Source organism: Microcaecilia unicolor, chromosome 4, assembly GCF_901765095.1.
Source record: "Microcaecilia unicolor chromosome 4, aMicUni1.1, whole genome shotgun sequence".
Lineage (NCBI taxonomy): Eukaryota > Metazoa > Chordata > Amphibia > Gymnophiona > Siphonopidae > Microcaecilia > Microcaecilia unicolor.
Genome location: NC_044034.1, coordinates 88,915,089 through 88,935,713, shown reverse-complemented (window position 1 = coordinate 88,935,713; position 20,625 = coordinate 88,915,089). Strand labels below are relative to the sequence as shown.

General features: G+C 46.5%; 2 protein-coding genes across 2 annotated transcripts in view; one reads left to right on the top strand and one right to left on the bottom strand.

The window, feature by feature from the left end:
- Positions 1 to 15,959, bottom strand: part of LOC115468606 (fibrinogen-like protein 1) — a 47,531-nt gene extending 31,572 nt beyond the window's left edge. The window contains exons 1-2 of the mRNA XM_030200428.1: positions 15,553 to 15,959; positions 1,192 to 1,268 (exon numbers count right to left, since the gene is read on the bottom strand). The gene's annotated coding sequence lies outside the window, so the exon portion shown is untranslated. The remainder of the gene's footprint in view (positions 1 to 1,191; positions 1,269 to 15,552) is intronic.
- Positions 15,435 to 20,625, top strand: part of LOC115468605 (phosphatidylinositol 3,4,5-trisphosphate 3-phosphatase TPTE2-like) — a 149,924-nt gene continuing 144,733 nt past the window's right edge. The window contains exon 1 of the mRNA XM_030200427.1: positions 15,435 to 15,605. The gene's annotated coding sequence lies outside the window, so the exon portion shown is untranslated. The remainder of the gene's footprint in view (positions 15,606 to 20,625) is intronic.

The following is a 20,625-nucleotide window of genomic DNA, read 5'->3' as shown; positions in this document are numbered from 1 at the left end:
CTATTAGTGGTCAGCAAACATTTCAAATAATATGTCACATACCTAAAGTGCAAAAAAAGTTTCTCCACATTGCATCGGTGTTTGCCATCTTGTGCTTGTTCCACCCATGCTCAGTGTTACCTTACCTAATGGCAGGTAGGCACAGAAATGTAGGTATTCTATAACCCCGTGCTTAAATTCTGGGAACGCCCCTGATCCGCCCATGCCCCTCCCATGGCCACGCCCTCTTTGCAGTTGTGTGCTATGAAAAATCGGTACACATGATATAGAATAGCACACAGGGCAGATCTGCACCTAACTCCTAACAATTGCCATTTAAAGTGGTTTTTAACCCTTTTGTGTCCAATGCTCCCGTAATAAGCCATATGGGAACAGATTGATGGCAACATTGGACACTAAATTAATGCCAGGTACTGATTGTTACCACCAATTAGGTCAATTAGCTTGCATGTGGATTTGTGATCCACGTCCAAAACTGCATGCCCAACCTTGGGTGTCCTGTACAGAATCCAGGGGTCTGTGATTAGCAGCTGGGATGTTTCCTTAACACTGTGAACAGATGAAGTGGGCTGCCTGAAGGTTTCAACTGACCTTTTCTCTACTGCCTTTCCATGTGTTACTATGTAACTGGGTTGATGATGTAGGAAGAATTTATATTTATCCACTAACACAGGGAAGATAGTAGCTACCTATCTCTTTTTGTACAATATGCACAAATAATATTACACGTGAAAATATTTACATGTATTTGTATAATCAAAATAACTTAATCCAGTGTTTGATCTAAAAATACTAGTTGTTGATATAAATATTATGCTGCAACATAGAGTCTTTGTAGCACCACAGCTATTCTGTTTCCCTGCCTCAGCTGGAATAATTAATCAGACATCAGCACTGTTCTAGGCTTTCAGTAGGTTGGTATTTGCCACTATCAAAACTAGCTAGCATTTCAGTTTTACGTAATCATGGAAGTGGGCCAATTTCTAAAAACCACTAGGGAGCGCCAGTCAACTTAAGGCTTAAAGGGAGAAGGTTCAAAGGTGTGAGAGACCAACGGGACCATATTTACCAGAGGAAGCGTCTGGCTTCCAGTGTTTTAGTATGAACAGACTCACGCAGTTATAAAACAGGAAAGAAACAATCCCCAATGAATAATCAATTGCCAAAAAGTATTGTAAAGTTGAAACGTACCTTGAATACACCTAGATTGCTTCACCTTCACTCTTATTATTCGAAGATGTCCATCAGATTAGGCAAGAGACAGAATCCTGTAGAAATCAGGTCTCTGATTAGAAGAGCTGAGTGCTGTTTTCTGATCTCCAGATGGTCCTCATTAGGGTCTCAAATGAAATTTATTTTTGTCATGTTACGTAACGCTTGCAAAATGATTCTTGGAATTCATCTATGTTCTATCTGATTTTATTCAGGAAATAATTTTGGCCTTTGGAGACATGGAGGATCTTAAATGAAATCTTGTAACAATTCTGTTGTTGTTTAGGAGCAAACACTGTGTGCATGGTGCGCACCCATATGTATAAATCACTAAATTCTTTTCAACATTTTTCCTTTGTGGCAGAACAGATCACAATTCACTTTCCCTCAGAAGAAATGGATTTAAATCATACATGGATTTGCATTTAAAACTAATCTGAGGAAAAGTGAAAAGAGCATAATGCTTTAGCTTGAGACCGAAATTCAGAACACAGGGCTGAGGCCTTCTGTTATATTTATCTGGTGTTCCAATGTGTTCTCTGGTCATCCATGCAGCCGAACCAACTTCCTCTACCACAGAGAAAATTGACAGCAGGGCCGGACTGACCATTCGGGCAACCGGGCAGTGCCCGAAAGCCCAGAAGCTTTAGGGGGCCCAGAGACTATGCCCGGTTGCCCGCCACCGCACATAACAGCCCTGGTGGTCTAGTGGCTGCTGCCGCTATTCTCCCTGGTTGCACTGCTGTATTTACAAAATGGCTGCCGAGACTCCCATGGTAGTCTTGAGAGAGGCGAAACTACCGTGGGAAGTCTTGGCAGCCATTCTGTAAACAGGGCGCCACGCCAGGCAGAGTAGAGGCAGCGGGTGGGCATGAAAGAGATTTATTTCCTGCCCATGAAGAAGCCACAGCATCTAGACCACTAGGGCCCTTCAAGGTAGGGGGGACAGCGGCAACCCGGGAGAAGGGAGGCAGCACAGCAGGGGTGGGGGCACTGGTAGCAGCAGCATGGTGCAGCAGTTTCATGGCATGGGGCAGCAGCAGCATGGTGGGGGGGCGGTGGGCACCCAGAGTAGTCTCAGTGTCCGGGGGCCCAGAGTACTCTCAGTCCGCCCCTGATTGAGAGTGAGACTTGTTTTCAGACATCTCTCAAATAGTCAGAAGGCCAATTGGAACTATAAAAAGTAAAAGAATCAAGGAAACTAATTAATAAGCACAAGTTGAGAATTCTTTAGAGCATGAAATGGGTGTAGAGAGATTATAAAGACAAGTGTAGTGGGTACAGATGGGGATTAACATCACATATTTGACGCAGCGAATTACGATTTGCTAATTAGTGCTGGACATTAAAACCACCAGCAATTTAGAATTCTAATGGTGATGTGTTTTCTCCATTGGCATGAAATAAAATATACTGGGACAGTTTAATGGGGAGAAGGATACAATGGTCACATCATATCAGGGTCCCCCATGTTGAGAAGATCTCCCAAAATAGTCCCCTTCACCTTATTAAGAGACATGGATGAAATGTTGAACCTCTCAAATGATACTTGCATTCATGTAATAGCCAGTGATGGTTTTACTTATGGGACGAATAAGCAACACAGGAGTGGAAAGAACCAGCAGGAACTATCTAACAACTTTGTTCAAAGCAGAACATCATTAAAGCAAGTCCAAATGAAGGTGGAAATACACCCATGCACCGATGCACAAAGGCAGCTGTAAAATGCAGCTGCCTCAGTAAAATTTATCGACTCGCAAACAGTGAGCGATGCACAAAGGGGATTGCATGCAATTGAGCTGCACAGATCCCCCTTTGTACATTGCTCGCTATTTGTGAGTCCGAGCTGTCAAATGCACCGGACCCCGACCCTCCCACCCCCACAAAATTCCCTGGTGGTCCTGTGGACCCTAGAGCCCCCTGATGCCTCCCAGACCCTCCTGCATCTCCTGACCCACCTACACCCCCAACAAAATTCCCTGGTGGTCTTATGAAGCCTAGACCCCATCGAATCTCCTGATGCCTCCAGATTCAGAACCCCCTGCACCTTCCAAACCACACCCTCACACTCTGACAAGATTCCCTGGTGGTCCAGTGGACCCCAGAGCCCCCAACACCTCCTGATTCCCCCTGCACCTCTCAATTCCCCTGACAAATTCCCTGGTGGCCTACAGGACCGAACCCCTCCATCCCCCTGGTATCTTTAAAAAAGTGGCACAGGCGGGCAGGAGCAACACCTCCTCCCTCTTGCTTTGGTACCACCTCTTCCAAAATGATGTGCTCAGCTGTCTGGTGCCTTATGCACTGGGCAGGGCTAAACACCATAAAATGAGAAAAACTCCCTTTTCTCCTTATATGGTGATTAGCCCCGTCTAGTGCATCCCAGGATGCACCGGGCAGGGCTGGGCACCACCATTTTGTGCAGGCCTGGCCCTGAGGCAGGAAAGTGGAGGTGTTGCTTCTGCCCTCCTGCCTCTATCTATTTTCAGGTACGGTGGGGTCAGGAAGAGGTTAGGAGGTCACTGGACTACCATGGCTGTTGTTGCTTTTGGGAGGGGGGCAGGATCACTTGACCACCAGGGCCTTTCTTGCTTCAGGGGATGGGAGGGGATTTGGGGGTGCAAGGGGGTTGGGGTCCACTGGGACCACTGGGGATTTTTCAGTGGGGCAGTCAGGAGGATCAGGAGGGGGTTCGAGGGGGTCAAGATCAATTGGAAACACCAGGGATTTTTCAGTGGGGGGGGGGGGGGTCAGGATGTGCAGGGGCACCAGAAGGATCAGGAGGGGGTTTGGGGGGATTGGGATCCACTGGAACCACCAGGGAGTTTTAGCAGCGCATCAGGAGATGCAGGTGCATCGAGGGAGTCAGGAGGTGGTCCACTGGACCTCCAAGGATGCCAAAAGGTTCAGGGGGGGGGGGTCCATGCATGAGTGTCGACCTTATGGGAGGCAGTCTGCTTGCACTACTATAAAGTTCAAGCAGACTGCTGCCCAAGTGCCCATAACAACCTGCCATAAAATTTTGTACGTTAAAGGTAGGTGCTCCATGCAAGGAACTGTCTGTACGTTACTCAGAATGCTAATTTTAATCTTGGCTTTCTCTATGATAGTTCAATCTTGTGAATATCTGAGGGCTTTGATTACGAAGGGTCAAAGACATTTTTGGATGTTGGTTCTTGAAGATGGGGTACAATGTGCACATTCTATCTCAAAAGGTTTGCCAAATTTAATGTAAAGCAAGGATGGATTACCGGGTTCCAGAAATGGGATTCAATTGGAACCTTTGGCTCCCTATCTGATCCCTAGAATATGAAGGTTGTTTCGTCTAGATCTATTGTTTAAGACAAGTCCTCAAGGTCTATTTGCAGAGTCATGACTGCTTTGATTTTACGCTGTAGCTCCATGACAGCTTTAGTATTTCTATCACATTAATGTGAAATGGCTTCAGTTTATAATTTCAGCAAGTTTCTTTTCAAAACATTTTTTTTGTTATATTTGTACCCCGCGCTTTCCCACTCATGGCAGGCCAATATTGAGACCAGTGCCTGGGTAGGTAGCCCAGCGTAGAAAGTTAGGACAGGCTTTCAGCTGTCTTAACTTTATCTACTCACTTTAACTGATTAGTGGACTGAATATCACCACTAACAAGTTAAGTGCTGGCTTTGCCCCCTAGCCGGTTAGTGCTTCGGTGGCCAGAGGGGATATTCAGTAGTACTATCTAGTTAAGAGCTGCCAAAAATCCGGGCATGGTCAGCTTATCAGAGTTTAACTGGGTAGGAGCCTCTCCTGCCCGGTTAAACTCTTTTAAATATCAACCCACTAACCTTTTCATCTGCTTCTTTTATTTATTTATTGGGATTTATTAACCTCCTCTATGAAGAGTCACCCAAGGTGGTATACAGTAGGTACAGTTTAACATAAAACTTACAATTTAATTAACAGCATAACAATAGTAAAATAACCAAGAATAAACATAAATACAATAAATGAGATAAACTTGAAAACAGTAAATTGAAACCTAACAATAGAACTACCGTGAAACAGTATACTTGATCTTATCTCACACAAACTTTCAACAGAACCTAATAATAACAGATATTAAATGGACAGAAACACCCTTGACTGATCACTACAAATTAAATTTATCCCTACACTGACGGAAGAAGGGATTACACCAAATACAAGAACACACATCCTACAACACAAGAGGTCAAGTAGACACGAAAACATTCTGGTAACAGATATACAACAATGAATAGACAGAACAAACAGACTCCATATATTACCTCGTGGAATGGGATAAAAGATGCAAATGCATACTAGATAAAATAGCACCCTTACGAACAAGAACTTCATGTAAGCATAACTCGATACCATGGTTCAATGATTAACTGAAAAAGCTAAAAACACAATCCAGGAAACTCGAACGAGCATGGAGAAAAACAAAAGACGAACACACACTCAACACGTGGAAACAATCACAAAGAAAATACAAATACGCAATAAGACAGACCAAAAGATCATACTATAAAACTAAAATAGGGACAGATTACAAAGACACAAAGAAATTATACCAACTCGTGAACAAACTCCCAGACACCAACTTGGTCACTACATCGAATACAGACATCCCATCTGCAGACAAACTTGCTAAGTATTTTAATGAAAAAATTGCAAACCAACGGAGTGGAGGAGTGGCCTAGTGGCTAGGGTGGTGGACTCTGGTCCTGGGGAACTGAGTTCAATTCCCACTTCAGGCACAGGCAGCTCCTTGTGACTCTGGGCAAGTCACTTAACCCTCCATTGCCCCAGGTACAAATAAGTACCTGTATATGTAAGCCGCATTGAGCCTGCCATGAGTGGGAAAGCGCGGGGTACAAATGTAACAAAAAAAAACACGCTACCTCAGGACAACACTGACATCGAAATCTTCCTTAATGAGTTGGACCCAACCACTGAAGAATACCCGGCTGACCAAACCTGGTTAAAATTCGCCCTCCTTACCATCGATGCAGTTGCACAGGTGATCATCAGGTTCTCCAACACTCACTGTAAACTAGATACCTGTCCCAACTACCTAATGAAATCCGCCCCTGACTGTTTCAAAGCAGACCTCACATCCCACCTAAACGACATGCTTCAGCAAGGTCTCTTCCCTAAGGAAAATAGTGATTTAATTTGTGTTTTTCTTGGTGTCTTTTGGTATTGGAGTGAGTAGGATATTGCCACTACCATGCTTTCCATCAGTTTGACTGACAACGGAATGGATGCTACTGGACAGTAGTTAGTGATTTCATTTGTGTTTTTCTTGGTGTCTTTTGGTATTGGAGTGAGTAGGATATTGCCACTACCATGCTTTCCATCAGTTTGACTGACAACGGAATGGATGCTACTGGACAGTAGTTAGTGATTTCATTTGTGTTTTTCTTGGTGTCTTTTGGTATTGGAGTGAGTAGGATATTGCCAACTACTGTCCAGTAGCATCCATTCCGTTGTCAGTCAAACTGATGGAAAGCATGGTAGTCAAACAACCTACAGATTATATAAACAAATTCTCAATATTACACGAATCACAGTCAGGTTTTCGCCCCCTCCACAGCACAGAAACAGTACTACTCACTCTCCTAGCCAAATTCAAGCAGGAAATAGCAATAGGCAAAAACATCCTCCTCCTCTAATTCGACATGTCTAGTGCATTCGACATGGTAAACCATAATATATTAATAAGATTACTAGATAAGTTTGGGATTGGTGGAAACATACTTAGCTGGATCAAGGGTTTCCTAACCACAAGAACATATCAAGTAAAATCTAACTCAAACATATCATCACCGTGGAAAGCAGACTGCGGAGTACCACAAGGATCACCGCTATCACCAATCCTCTTCAACCTAATGATGACCCCACTAGCCAAGTCCTTATCCAACCAAAGCCTTAACCCTTTCATCTATGCAGATGATGTCACAATATTCATTCCTTACAAATCTAAACTGACAGAAATCACCAATGAAATCAAGATCAGCTTGAACATCATGGACTCTTGGGCAAATGCATTTCAACTACAACTAAACAAAGAAAAAACACACTGTCTCATCCTCTCATTCCTATACAGTGCGGATAACCCCACAATTATCAACACCCCAGATTACACACTCCCTATCTCAGACGCCTGAAAATCCTCGGCATTACAATGGACCGCAACTCAACACTAGAGAGCCAAGTGACATCCAGAACAAAGAAAATGTTCCACTCAATGTGGAATCTCAAATGAATGAAACAATTTTTCCTGATGGGAACATTTCGCAACCTGATACAATCAATGGTACTAAGCCATGTAGACTACTGCAATGGAATTTATGCGGGATGCAAAGAACAAACTTCAGACTGCTCAAAACACAGCAGCTAGGCTTATCTTCGGAAAAACGTGATTTGAAAGTGCAAAACCCCTTCGCGAAAAACTACACTGGCTCCCAATCAAAGAATGCATTGCTTTCAAAATCTGCACTCTGGTTCACAAAATTATCTATGGTAAAGCTTCGGAATACATGACAGACTTGATCGACCTACCAACTAGAAACACATCCGAATCAACATGAACGTACCTAAATCTGCACTACCCAAGCTGCAAAGGACTCAAATACAAATCAACTTATGCGTCCAGTTTTTCCTACATAAGCACACAACTGTGGAACGCATTACCAAAAGCGTTGAAAACTACGAACGACCATGTTCAAAGTGCTTCCACTCTCTTTTTTACTGTTGACATAGGTACAGGGCCAAATTTAAAACTCTATGTTTATTTATTTATTTAGATTTCCTCACACCTTTTTCAGTAGTAGCTCAAGGTGAGTTACATTCAGGTACACTGGATATTTCTCTGTCCCAGGAGGGCTCACAATCTAAGTTTGTACCTGAGGCCATGGAGGGTTAAGTCAGCAGCGGGATTTGAACGGCCACCTCTGGATTGCAAGACCGGTGCTCTAACCACTAGGCCACTCCTTAACCTTCAAGGCCCTTAAAGGAAATGGCACAAAATACTTGAAGAACAGGATCTCCCTCTACATACCTCCAAGGTCACTAAGGTCCTCCCAAGGAGTATCCCTAACCACACCCTCTCCAAAAGACATCACATGATGTGATACCCGCATTGAGCCTTCTCCGGAGTAGCCCCCACACTCTGGAATGCACTCCCTGAAAGGCTTCACTTAACACAAAACTATCTCTGCTTCAGGAAGCAGGTGAAAGCTTGGCTCTTCAACCAGGTCTTTAATAGAAGAAGTAACTAATTTGCTAGTCACACACACACACAAGGAATGACTCTGGCTGCAGATACTATAGCAGGATATGTTTATCCACTCCTACCCTAACTAAGATAATATTCAAGCACCTTTCTGACCTAATTTGAAACTTTCTTTAAAATAGTATCTTATTTTCTTACTCCTGTTACTCTATCTTATCTATCTTAATGCCCTTATTACTATCGCGCGTTAGCGTTTTAAAAGTGCCTACAATTAGCACGCACGTTAACTGTGTAGGTGTGTATAGGGATATTGTAGGCATGTACACGGTTAATGCGTGTGCATGTTTAATGCATGTTAAAGATGCTAACATGCCTATAACACAGCTTAGTAAATAGGGCCCTTAATGTTCCATCTTTGCTTACACCCTATACTGTCTATTAAAACAATTTATTGTGTATTATGTTGACATTGTAATGTAGATTACTCTGCCATACTTTGTATTGTTGTTTGAATATTTTTACTGCTGTAATTGTCTATAGCTTATGTTTCAGTTGTACTTGCTGTACACCGCCTTGAGTGAGTTCCTTCAAAAAGGCAGTAAATACATCCTAATAAATAAATAAATAAATAGGTGTGCCTTGATCAACCAAGGATTTTAACTTGCCCTGCAGAGTCCCATCCTACCCTGCTCTAGATGTGCCCCTGGTTATCCTTTCCAAACAGCTGAATCATTATGAACTGCATACTGATGAAATTACTTCAGAAATGTACAACTGATTACATATTAATAAGGTTTTTCAGCTGTATTATCAATTTGATAAAATACAATCTTTTAATATATTTCCTAAGGAGTACTTATTGCAAACTGAAAAGAGAGACAATCTGTATCACTCTTACAGCGCCACCTAGTGTCAATTGATATATATTACAGGATATGACACCCAGACAAGGTTTTTAACATTTTGCCCGCAAGAAAGTCTGCCTGCATATAACCTTTGTACCTGTCCCTGCTACCTAAGCCCTCTTTGTAACATCAGAACTTTAAGCTTGACCTTTCAGACTTGTCACAAATTAAAAGATTGATTTGAGAGCATAAAGAGAGAAAAAGAATGAGAAAGATTGTATGCACAAAAAGTATACAATATTATTATACTGTTTCAGGTTGTAGGCTTCGATATGCGATGAACAATGGGATAAAACACAGGAAACTGGATATCATATCCTAATGATCTTGTCACCCAGTTAGTGTGTCTTATTGTTAAAGACTACTGCTGTGTGCAAATATACGTTTAAAAATTGCAAGTGTTATAACAAAGAATTAAAAAAGTTACCAGAATCTCATTCTTTATAATACCTTTATAATTTTATTAGTTACAAATATACAAAATATTTTGAGAACCTCAGTACAAAAACCGATTATGCATTATGCAAGTTAGCCAAAAGAAAACAACCATCAAAATGACTCCAGCATGTTCACTATCATAACTGAACACTTCTAAACATACATAGAGGGGCATAATCGAATGGCGCTGGCCATCTCCATGGCCGGCCATCTCTGGGGCCGGATCCGCAACTGGCTGGAGCCAACTGTATTTTCGAAAAGGATGGCCAGCCATCTTTGTTTTCGATAATACGGTTGGGGATGGCCAAATGTCAGTGATGGCCGGGTTTTCGATGGCCGGCATCGTTTTTTGCCCATAATGGAAACCGAAGCTGGCGATCTCAAATCCGGCCAAATCCAAGGCCAATCCTTAACCTTCAAGGCCCTTAAAGGAAATGGCACAAAATACTTGAAGAACAGGATCTCCTTCTACACACCTCCAAGGTCACTAAGGTCCTCCCAAGGAGTATCCCTAACCACACCCTCTCCAAAAGACATCACATGATGTGATACCCGCATTGAGCCTTCTCCGGAGTAGCGCCCACACTCTGGAATGCACTCTCTGAAAGGCTTCACTTAACACAAAACTATCCCTGCTTCAGGAAGCAGGTGAAAGCTTGGCTCTTCAACCAGGTCTTCAATAGAAGAAGTAACTAATTTGCTAGTCACACACACACACAAGGAATGACTCTGGCTGCACATACTATAGCAGGACATGTTTATCCACTCCTACCCTAACTAAGATAATATTCAAGCACCTTTCTGACCTAATTTGAAACTTTCTTTAAAATAGTACCTTATTTTCTTACTCCTGTTACTCTATCTTATCTATCTTAATGCCAACTGTATTTTCGAAAAGGATGGCCGGCCATCTTTGTTTTCGATAATACGGTTGGGGCCGGCCAAATGTCAGAGATGGTCGGGTTTTCAATGGCCGGCATCGTTTTTTGCCCATAATGGAAACCGAAGCCGGCGATCTCAAATCCGGCCAAATCCAAGGCCACTCCTTAACCTTCAAGGCCCTTAAAGGAAATGGCACAAAATACTTGAAGAACAGGATCTCCCTCTACATACCTCCAAGGTCACTAAGGTCCTCCCAAGGAGTATCCCTAACCACACCCTCTCCAAAAGACATCACATGATGTGATACCCGCATTGAGCCTTCTCCGGAGTAGCCCCCACACTCTGGAATGCACTCCCTGAAAGGCTTCACTTAACACAAAACTATCCCTGCTTCAGGAAGCAGGTGAAAGCTTGGCTCTTCAACCAGGTCTTTAATAGAAGGTCGTGGGAGGGGCCAGGATTCGTAGTGCACTGGTCCCCCTCATATGCCAGGACACCAACCGGGCACCCTAGGGGGCACTTCTAAAAAGTAAAACAAAAAATTAAAATAGCTCCCAGTTGCATAGCTCCCTTACCTTGTGTGCTGAGGCCTCCAAAACCCACTCCCCACAACTATACACCACTACCATAGCCCTAAGGGGTGAAGGGGGGGCACCTAGATGTGGGTACAGTGGGTTTCGGGTGGGTTTTGAAGGGCTCCCATTTTCCACCACAAATGTTACAGGTAGGAGGGGGATGGGCCTGGGTCTGCCTGCCTGAAGTCCACTGCACCCACTAAAACTGCTCCAGGGACCTGCATACTGATGCGATATACCTGAGTATGACATTTGAGGCTGGCATAGAGGCTGGCAAAAAAAGTTTTTAAAGTTGTATTTTTGAGGGTGGGAGGGGGTTAGTGACCACTGGGGGAATCAGGGGAGGTGATCCCCGATTCCCTCCGGTGGTCATCTGGTCAGTTCGGGCACCTTTTTGGGACCTGGACTTGAAAAATAAGGGACCAAATAAAGTGGACCAAATTCTCGTTACGGCCGGCTTTCTTTTTTCCATTATCAGGCGAAGCCGGCCATCTGGTAGCCACGCCCATGCCCGCGTCCTGCCTTCGCTACGCCGCCGACACGCCCCCTTGAACTTTCACCAGCTCAGCGATGGGAAAGCGGCGATGGTGTCAAAAAAGCAGCTTTCGATTATACTGATTTCGCCGCTTTTGAGAGATCGCTGGCCATCTCCCGATTTATGTCGGAAGATGGCCGGCGATCACTTTCGAAAATTAGCTGGATAGTAACCTAGTAACATAGTAGATGATGGCAGAAAAAGACCTGTACGGTCCATCCCGTCTGCCCACCAACTCATATGTGCTACTTTATGTGTATACCTGACCTTGATTTGTATCTGCCATTTTCAGGGCACAAACTGTAGATGTCTGCCCAGCACTAGCCCCGCCTCCCAATCACTAGCCCCGCCTCCTAACCACCGGTGCTGCCACCCAATCTCTGCTAAGTTTCTGAGGATCCATTCCTTCTGAACAGAATTCCTTTATGTTTATCCCACACATTTTTGAATACCGTTACCGTTTTCATGTGAAGGGTGAACGGGTAAAACAGGATATCTGAGTAAAAATTTAAGTGTTGATATTCAAAGTGATTTCACTAGCCAGAAATGGCTCCTGGCTGTTTAAATTGCCAATTCATGGTTAACCACTAATTTTCATCGGCACATAATACCTCAGTATGGTACCACAAAGAGAATTACATACGTTGAGTTTTATTTGGATGCTGCTTCTTATTTCTTTCAATATTTTTAATCTTTAAAAATCAAAAATCAGGAGGAAAAGACCTCATTTAGACCTAAACCACACTTTTTGAAACTTATTGTTTCTTGCTTAGGGAGTTGGTCAAACAAGTCATCATAGGTCTGAAAAACCTCCTGTTACCGTTGCTGAACAAGATCAGTCTGCTTTAGTAACAATAACTTAGTTCAACAATTGTATATGTAAAAGTTACTTAGCTTGAGCTGCCTTGCTCTTAAGCCAATCCAAATCATCGTCTAATGGTTTTCTTGTGAAACTTTATCCGACGCTGTCAAATGCTCGGTGGGGGTCCCAACGGGGATCCGTTTCACTATGGCTTCTTCCGGAGACCCCACCTTCCTTGACAATCTCTTTTATTCCAAATGTCTCTTGGCGGCCCTGGCGATCATTGCTACACTATAATTCTAGGGCAAGAGAAAATCCATCTGTGCCTATAATAGTGATATACAGAATGCCTCTCAGGTTAGAAAGGCACTTCTCTAGTGGTGTGTGGGTTGGCAGCACAGGAATCCAAAAGCTATGACCAGTATTATGGCCAGGAACAGTGCTAGCCACCTGCCCTGCACTAGGCTTTACAGATATGTAATCCATCCTGTGGCAACCCTCTTTTAAGGCCTACTGTGGGTCTCTGGCATTGAGGGAGACTAACAGTCAATAACAATTTGCTAGCACAGTCAGCAACTGGTATCAATTCACTGGTCACTATAAGACATTGTCTATGGCCTTTGCATGCGGCCTACCAAGTAACCTGGCTTCCAAGTTCTCCTCCCCCATTCTGTGGGCCAGTAAAAGCGGTGCCTAGCTCGTTCCTTTCCCTCTGTTTGAATAGCCATTGTGGTAATCGTAAGTCGGATGCTGACTTAGTGAAATCTTTATCATCTCACCAGGCACTGTTATTGCCATGGGCCCAAGAGGTATGCTTGGGTAACGTGTCATTTGTACATTCTCTGGGCTATCCGCAGACCCTGGGTTCGCTTTCCTAGGCCCTTGGGTATCACTGCACAGTGCATCTGCATTGGAAAGACGTGCTTCATCTGAGTGTGTTGGCACCAGTTTTAATCTGACAGACCTGCTGGCCCCTTCCCTCCTGCCAAGATGCCATAATCCTTCATTTCGGGCACCATTCTGGGTTCAACTTCACCAAGTATCTGGGAGCATGGTGACAGTCCAGTCCACTGAATTGATTATCTGAAGTGTCTGTTCGCTTGCTCAACATTTGCCTAATTACAGTGGGTGTCAGAGTGTGTGTGCTGGAAACAGCAAAAAAATGTAATTGCCATCTTAGGCGGTCAAAATGCCTTATTTCAGTCAAGATCCAGCACAAGGGAGTAACTCCTTCATTCTTGGCAAGTTCATGCCCTCTTTCTTGACCCAGCGCAAGATTATTCTTTCTCACACCTTCAAACAGGTTTTCGAAGAGCATCTTACTTGACGTGCTTTTGGATGGCTTTATTTTAATTGTAATTATAAGTACATAAGTTTTGCCATACTGAGACAGACCGAAGGCCCATCAAGCCAGGCATCCTGTTTTTAACAGTGGTCAATCCAGGTCACAAGTACCTGGCACGATCCCAAAACAGTACATTTTATGCTGCTTATCCCAGAAATAACCAGTGGATTTTCCCATTTTAATAATGGCTTATGGACTTTTAGGAAGCCATCCAAACCTTTTTTTAAACCCCGCTAAGCTAACTGCTTTAACCACATTTTCTTGAAACGAATTCCAGAGTTTAATTACACGAGTGAAGAAATATTTTCTCTGATTCATTTTAAATTTACTACTTTGTAGTTTCATTGCGTGCCCCCTAGTCCTAGTATTTTTGGAAAGAGTAAACAAGCAATTCACGTCTACCTGTTCCACTCCACTCAGTATTTTATATACCTCTATCATATCTCCCCTCAGCTGTCTTTTCTCCAAGCTGAAGAGCCCAAGCCGTTTCAGTCCATCCTCATAGGGGAGTCGTCCCATCCCCTTTATCATTTTCGTCGCCCTTCTCTGTACCTTTTCTAATTCCACTATATCTTTTTTGAGATTCAGCGACCAGAATTGCACACAGTATTCAAGGTGCGGTCCTAGCATGGAGCGATACAAAGGCATTATAACATCCTCATTTTTATTTTCCATTTCTTTCCTAATAATACCTAGCATTCTATTTGCTTTCTTTGCCACCGCAGCACACTGAGCAAAGGGTTTCAAAGTATCAATGATGACTCCTAGATCTTTTTCCTGATCGGAAAAGATTCCTAACGTGGAATCTTGCATCACGTAGCTATAGCTCGGGTTCCTCTTTCCCACATGCATCACTTTGCACTTGCTCACATTAAAACACCATCTGCCATTTGGATGCCCGGTCTCCCAGTTTCGTAATTATGTTGGGGGGGGGGGGGGCTGGAGCATGCTGTGCTGTCCTGGTCTGCGGCGGGAGCACCTGAGCCAAAGAAGCATACGGACTCAGGACCTAGAACAGGTGCCCTGATGCTACTGGAGGCACATCTAGCTAGAGCCAGCGGTGCTGGACTGAAGCTGCAGGAAGACATGCACAGCTGGAGAGCAAAGTGAATGTGAATTTCAGCTGCCCTGCTGTTCAGTGCACATCATCAGAAGGCCAACCACTCAGCTGGAAAGGAATGGAATATGGAGTACATGAAAGTGACACTGGAATGTTTCTCGGGTGCTTCCTGGATGTTGTTTGATTGCTGGCTAATAATAAAGCTGCGGCCTGCATATGACTTCACATACTTGTGTGGTATATGTTGATTTGCAGAATATGGGAGGTGAGTGATGTGCGGATGAGTATGCATGTCGCCTGCTTATGTTAAAGGCTTTTGTCTTGCTATGGTCAGTCACAGGACAGGATGCTGCCCTTTCTCTACAAACATCAGGAAACTTTGAAAGCCTGCACCAATCTGAAGGCAGGAAGGAGCCTCCTCTCTCCCCCCCCCCCCGGATCCTAGCTGGCTTGGGGCCAGAATCTGTCGCTCCCCCACGGAACAGGACTAAAACCTTCAGGAGGGGAAGCAGAAAGCATGAGCCTCAGCCTGCCCTCCTGATCCCTAGTCGTTTTTACCTTCCTTTTCGGAGACTGGGACGATCTCCGGGAACTTCTCTGCCAGTTAGCGGGTAAGATCACGCGTGGGGTGCGGCGAAGTTGCTCTGCTGCTGAATTTTGCACATCTACAGCCTTAGAAGACAGGGGCGTCCAAAACCGGTTCGTTTAACGCGCTGTAGACGTGGATCGCGCTGGAAGCACTTTTTTCAGACTTTTCTCCTCTCAGCTTTGCTTCGTTTTGGTTTTGTCCCAAAGATAAATCAGTGATTGTGCTGTAGGGTTTTTTTTTCTGCTGCTAGCTGGGTTCTGCTTTTCTTCTCGGGCTGTCAGCAGAAAATGCTTCTCGGATCCTTCGCTACAAACTTCGTGAGAGAGAAATATTGTTTAACTATCTTATTATATGACTTCTTAGTTGTTTTGGTCTCCAGTTTATCCTGGCCAGGGCAGCCTTCTGTATGGCTATAGTTGAAAACAATTTTGCAAAGACCTCTTTACACGTAAACATCTGTAGTCTGCATGTAAAAAGTGTTCTAGCTTCAGAAGTAGTAAAACTTTGTGTGTAGAAATCTTGCAAAGTATTTAATGAGTGACTATGATGCCGAATTATGCAAAACATTTCATCATTAACTGTAAAACTGCATGTGAAATTTGCATCACAAGATTGATTTTGTAAAATCAGGGTTACGAACTGGCTCCAGATCTGCTCGACAGGGTTGATCCAGGCCAGGATTTTTTTCCCTAGTGCATGCAGGGACTTGTAGTCCTGCTTTTCTTAGGGAATCCAGTTAGTCCCTGCATGCAGTGGGGTAAAATCTGGATTGGATCAACTGTGCCCGGGAGACAGTTGTCAACTGATGTAAAGTATTTTAACTGTGCCTTCCATATCATCAAGCTGATCAATCCATAGACTACTGGTGGGTTGTGTCCATCTACCAGCAGGTGGAGATAGAGAGCAAACTTTTGCCTCCCTATATGTGGTCATGTGCTGCCGGAAACTCCTCAGTATGTTCTCTATCTCAGCAGGTGGTGGTCACACACAGCAGCAGCTCTGGCTAGGTCTCCAAGCCTAATCCTTAGGTTTTGTTGAGGCCTGGGGTTGAGGGCTCTTTTGAGCAAGTGCAAACCTGGTGGTGCCAGGTCCCTCCTTTTCTCCCCCCTCCCGCTGGCTCCGTTTAAAAAAAAAAAAAAAAAAAATTTTAACGTCTTTAAAGGCGTTTAATTCGACGTTTCTTTAAACGTTCATTGCAGCTACTCACTGGGACACCAGTTCGTTACAGCTCGGAGCGGCAAGCAGGTAATTTTACCTTTTTATAGCGGGCAGGGGGTTCCCCGATTCTTCTCCTCGTGGCATATGGCGTCGGAGGGCGAGGGCGCAAAGGGTCGCTCCCCGGATCGCTGGAGCGCTTCTAGAGGGGATGCGGGGGTTTTACAACCTGATTCGCCCTTGATGGGTGACAGTTTAGTGACCGATGAATGTCCCGGTCGTTCCTCCGGCGTGGCGGTTTTTTCCCGCCATAAACGCCCATCCCCCGCTCCTCGCCTCCGCCATCTTGGCCGGCCACGCGGCTCGGACGGCTTCTTCGTGGGCCGCCCTTGAGGTTGGAGACATTAATGCCATGAACGCCCTTAATTTGGGCGACGGCACGAAGCGGCTAAAGTTAAGCGCCGTTCTTCCCGCGCGGCTCCTTCGCGGAGTTTCGCGCCGGACGCCATTTTGGATGCGCAGCATGTCTCTCCCCCGCTATTGCGAGCGCCGGTTGAGAGTGCGTCTAGGGCTGTTGCCCAGGCTGCGGAAGTGCACAGTCTGGGGGTTTCTCCCCCGAGTTTGTTTTGCTGCTGCATCAGGCTTTCCTCATGCAAAACGCTGCCCCTGCTCCCTCTTCTGATAAAGAGGTTGAGGTTCCCAGAGGTAAACGCCCTCGGGTTGATTTCCAGGCCTTGGAGGACTTTGTCTCCTCCGATGTAGATGAGGGCAGCGTGTCTGAGGTCTCCCAACGGTCCTTTGCGGATTCCTTGGAGGAGATAGATCCCCGCTCGGATGGAGCGGATGACCCCTCTGCAGCGCGGCTTTTTAGCCCAGAGGATTTGCCCAACCTGTTGTTACAGGCCATGGACACTTTGAAGATTTCCTCTCCGGAGGACGTCTCTCCCTCAGCCCCTGTTGGCTCTGCCATTATGCTGGGGACGAAGCGCCCGCCTAGATCCTTCCACGTGCATGATGCCATGCACACCTTAATTGCGGCTCAATGGGATGTCCCGGAAACGAGCCTTAAAGTGGCTAGGGCTATGTCCCGCCTCTATCCTTTGGCTGTGAGTGAACGTGAGGCCTATCTGTGGCCTACCGTGGATTCTTTAATCACTGCGGTGACTAAGAAAACGGCGTTGCCGGTGGAAGGTGGCACGGTCCTAAAGGACGCCCAAGACAGAAGATTGGAGGCGGCCTTAAGGTCGTCCTTTGAGGCAGCTGCGTTAAATTTGCAGGCCTCAGTTTGCGGCTCCTATGTGGCCAGGGCGTGCCTGACTATGGTGCAGCGGGCTTCCCCCTCGGATCTTTCCTTGAGGGCTGATTGGCCGGCCCTGGAATCGGGCTTAGCCTATTTGGCAGACTTGCTGTATGATGTCTTGAGAGCCTCAGCTAAGGGCATGGCTCAGACAGTCTCTGCGCGGCGGTGGCTTTGGCTGAAACATTGGTCGGCTGACCACGCCTCTAAATCCCGCCTGGCTAGATTGCCTTTTAAAGGCAAGCTGCTCTTTGGGGTCGAGCTGGACAAAATCGTGACCGATCTCGGCACGTCTAAGGGCATGAAATTACCAGAGGTCAGGGCTCGGGCTAGTACTCGTCCCGGTACCTCCAGAGGACGGTTGCTGGAAGCCCGTCGGTACCGCCCGGGCAAGTCGGGTTCCTCTGCCCCCTCTTCCTTCAAGAGGAATTTCTCCCCCAAGCAGCATTCCTTTCGCAGAGACCGCCGTCCCGGAGGTGCTCCCTCCGGTCCTCCCCCAGGGTCTCGTACCCAATGACGGGGCCTTGGTCCACGCCCCAGTGCAGATTGGAGGACGGCTGTCCTCGTTTCTGGGCGAGTGGACCACTATAACTTCAGACGCGTGGGTGCTGGAAGTCATCAGAGACGGCTACAAGCTAGAGTTCTGCCAACCCTTAAGAGACGGGTTTGTACTCTCTCCCTGCAAGTCTCCGGTCAAGCTGTGGCAGTGCAGCAGACCTTGGACAACCTGATCCGCCTGGGTGCGGTCGTTCCGGTGCCAAAAAATCAGATTGGCAAGGGACGTTACTCCATTTACTTTGTGGTTCCAAAGAAAGGAGGTTCTGTCCGGCCTATCCTCGACCTCAAAGGGGTCAATCGGGCCTGGAAAGTGAGGCACTTTCGCATGGAGACTCTCCGCTCTGTTATAGCGGCAGTGAAGGCAGGAGAGTTCTTGGCTTCCTTGGACATCAAGGAAGCGTACCTGCATATTCCCATCTGGCCTCCTCTCCAACGCTTTCTGCGTTTTACAGTCCTGAGACGACACTTCCAGTTCAGAGCCCTCCCTTTCGGGTTGGCTACTGCTCCGCGGACCTTTTCCAAAGTAATGGGGGTCATAGCGGCCTTCCTGCTAAAGGAAGGAGTACAAGTCCATCCTTATCTGGACGACTGGTTGATCCGAGCCCCCTCTTATGCAGAGTGCGGCAAAGCTATGGACCGGGTAGTTGCTCTGGTGAGCTCCCTGGGATGGATCATCAACTGGAAGAAGAGCCAGCTGCGCCCGACTCAGTCCCTGGAGTATCTGGGAGTTCGATTCGACACCCAAGTGGGCAGAGTGTTCCTGCCAGACAATCGGATTGTCAAGCTTCAGGCTCAGGTGGACTAGTTCCTAGTAGCCTCTCCTATTCGGGCTTGGGACTACGTGCAGCTGTTGGGCTCTATGACGGCCACGATGGAAGTAGTGCCCTGGGCCAGGGCTCATATGAGACCACTACAGCTATCTCTGATGCTGCGCTGGACTCCGATGTCGGAGGATTATGCTGTGCGCCTTCCCGTGGACCCAGCAGTGCGCAAGGCGCTGAGCTGGTGGACGCAGACAGACAAGTTGTCTGCAGGATTGCCTCTGGTGACCCCGGAGTGGATTGTCGTCACGACAGACGCCTCTTTGATGGGCTGGGGAGCCCACTGCTTGGGAAGGACAGCGCAGGGGCTCTAGTCTCCTGCAGAGGCAAGTGGTCTATCAACCTCCTGGAACTCAGAGCCATTCGGTTGGTGTTATTGGAGTTCATCCCGGTACTGGTGTTGTAGCCTGTACGGGTCCTGTCGGACAATGCCACGGCTGTGGCCTATATCAACCGCCAGGGAGGTACCAAGAGCGCCCCTCTAGCCAAGGAGGCTATGAGTCTTTGCCAGTGGGCGGAAGCGAACCTGGAGCAGCTTTCAGCGGCCCACATTGCCGGAGTCATGAATGTCAAGGCGGACTTTCTCAGTCGCCATACCTTGGAGCCCGGAGAGTTGCAACTATCTGCTCAGGCGTTCTTGGACATCACGAAGCGCTGGGGCCAGCCGAGCCTAGATCTGATGGCGTCATCGGCCAATTGCCAAGTGCCGCGCTTCTTCAGCAGAGGACGGGACCCTCGATCCCTGGGAGTAGATGCTCTTCTCCAACAGTGGCCGACACAAGAGCTCCTCTATGTGTTCCCGCCCTGGCCCATGTTGGGCAGGGTGCTAGACCGGGTGGCAAAGCATCCCGGCAGGGTAATCCTGGTGGGTCCGGATTGGCCCAGACGTCCCTGGTATGCGGACTTGATCAGGCTCTCAGTCGACGATCCTCTGCGGCTGTCAGTGGAGCAAGGCCTGTTACATCAGGGTCCCGTGGTGATGGAGGATCCCTCTCCCTTTGGTCTTACGGCCTGGCTATTGAGCGGCAGCGTCTGAGGAAGAAGGGCTTCTCAGACAAGGTCATCGCCACTATGCTGAGAGCGAGGAAGCGCTCTACTTCTACTGCTTACGCCAGGGTTTGGCGTATCTTTGCAGCATGGTGTGAAGCAGGCTCACTTTCTCCCTTCACTGCTCCAATTTCTTCAGTGTTGGCGTTCCTGCAAGAAGGTCT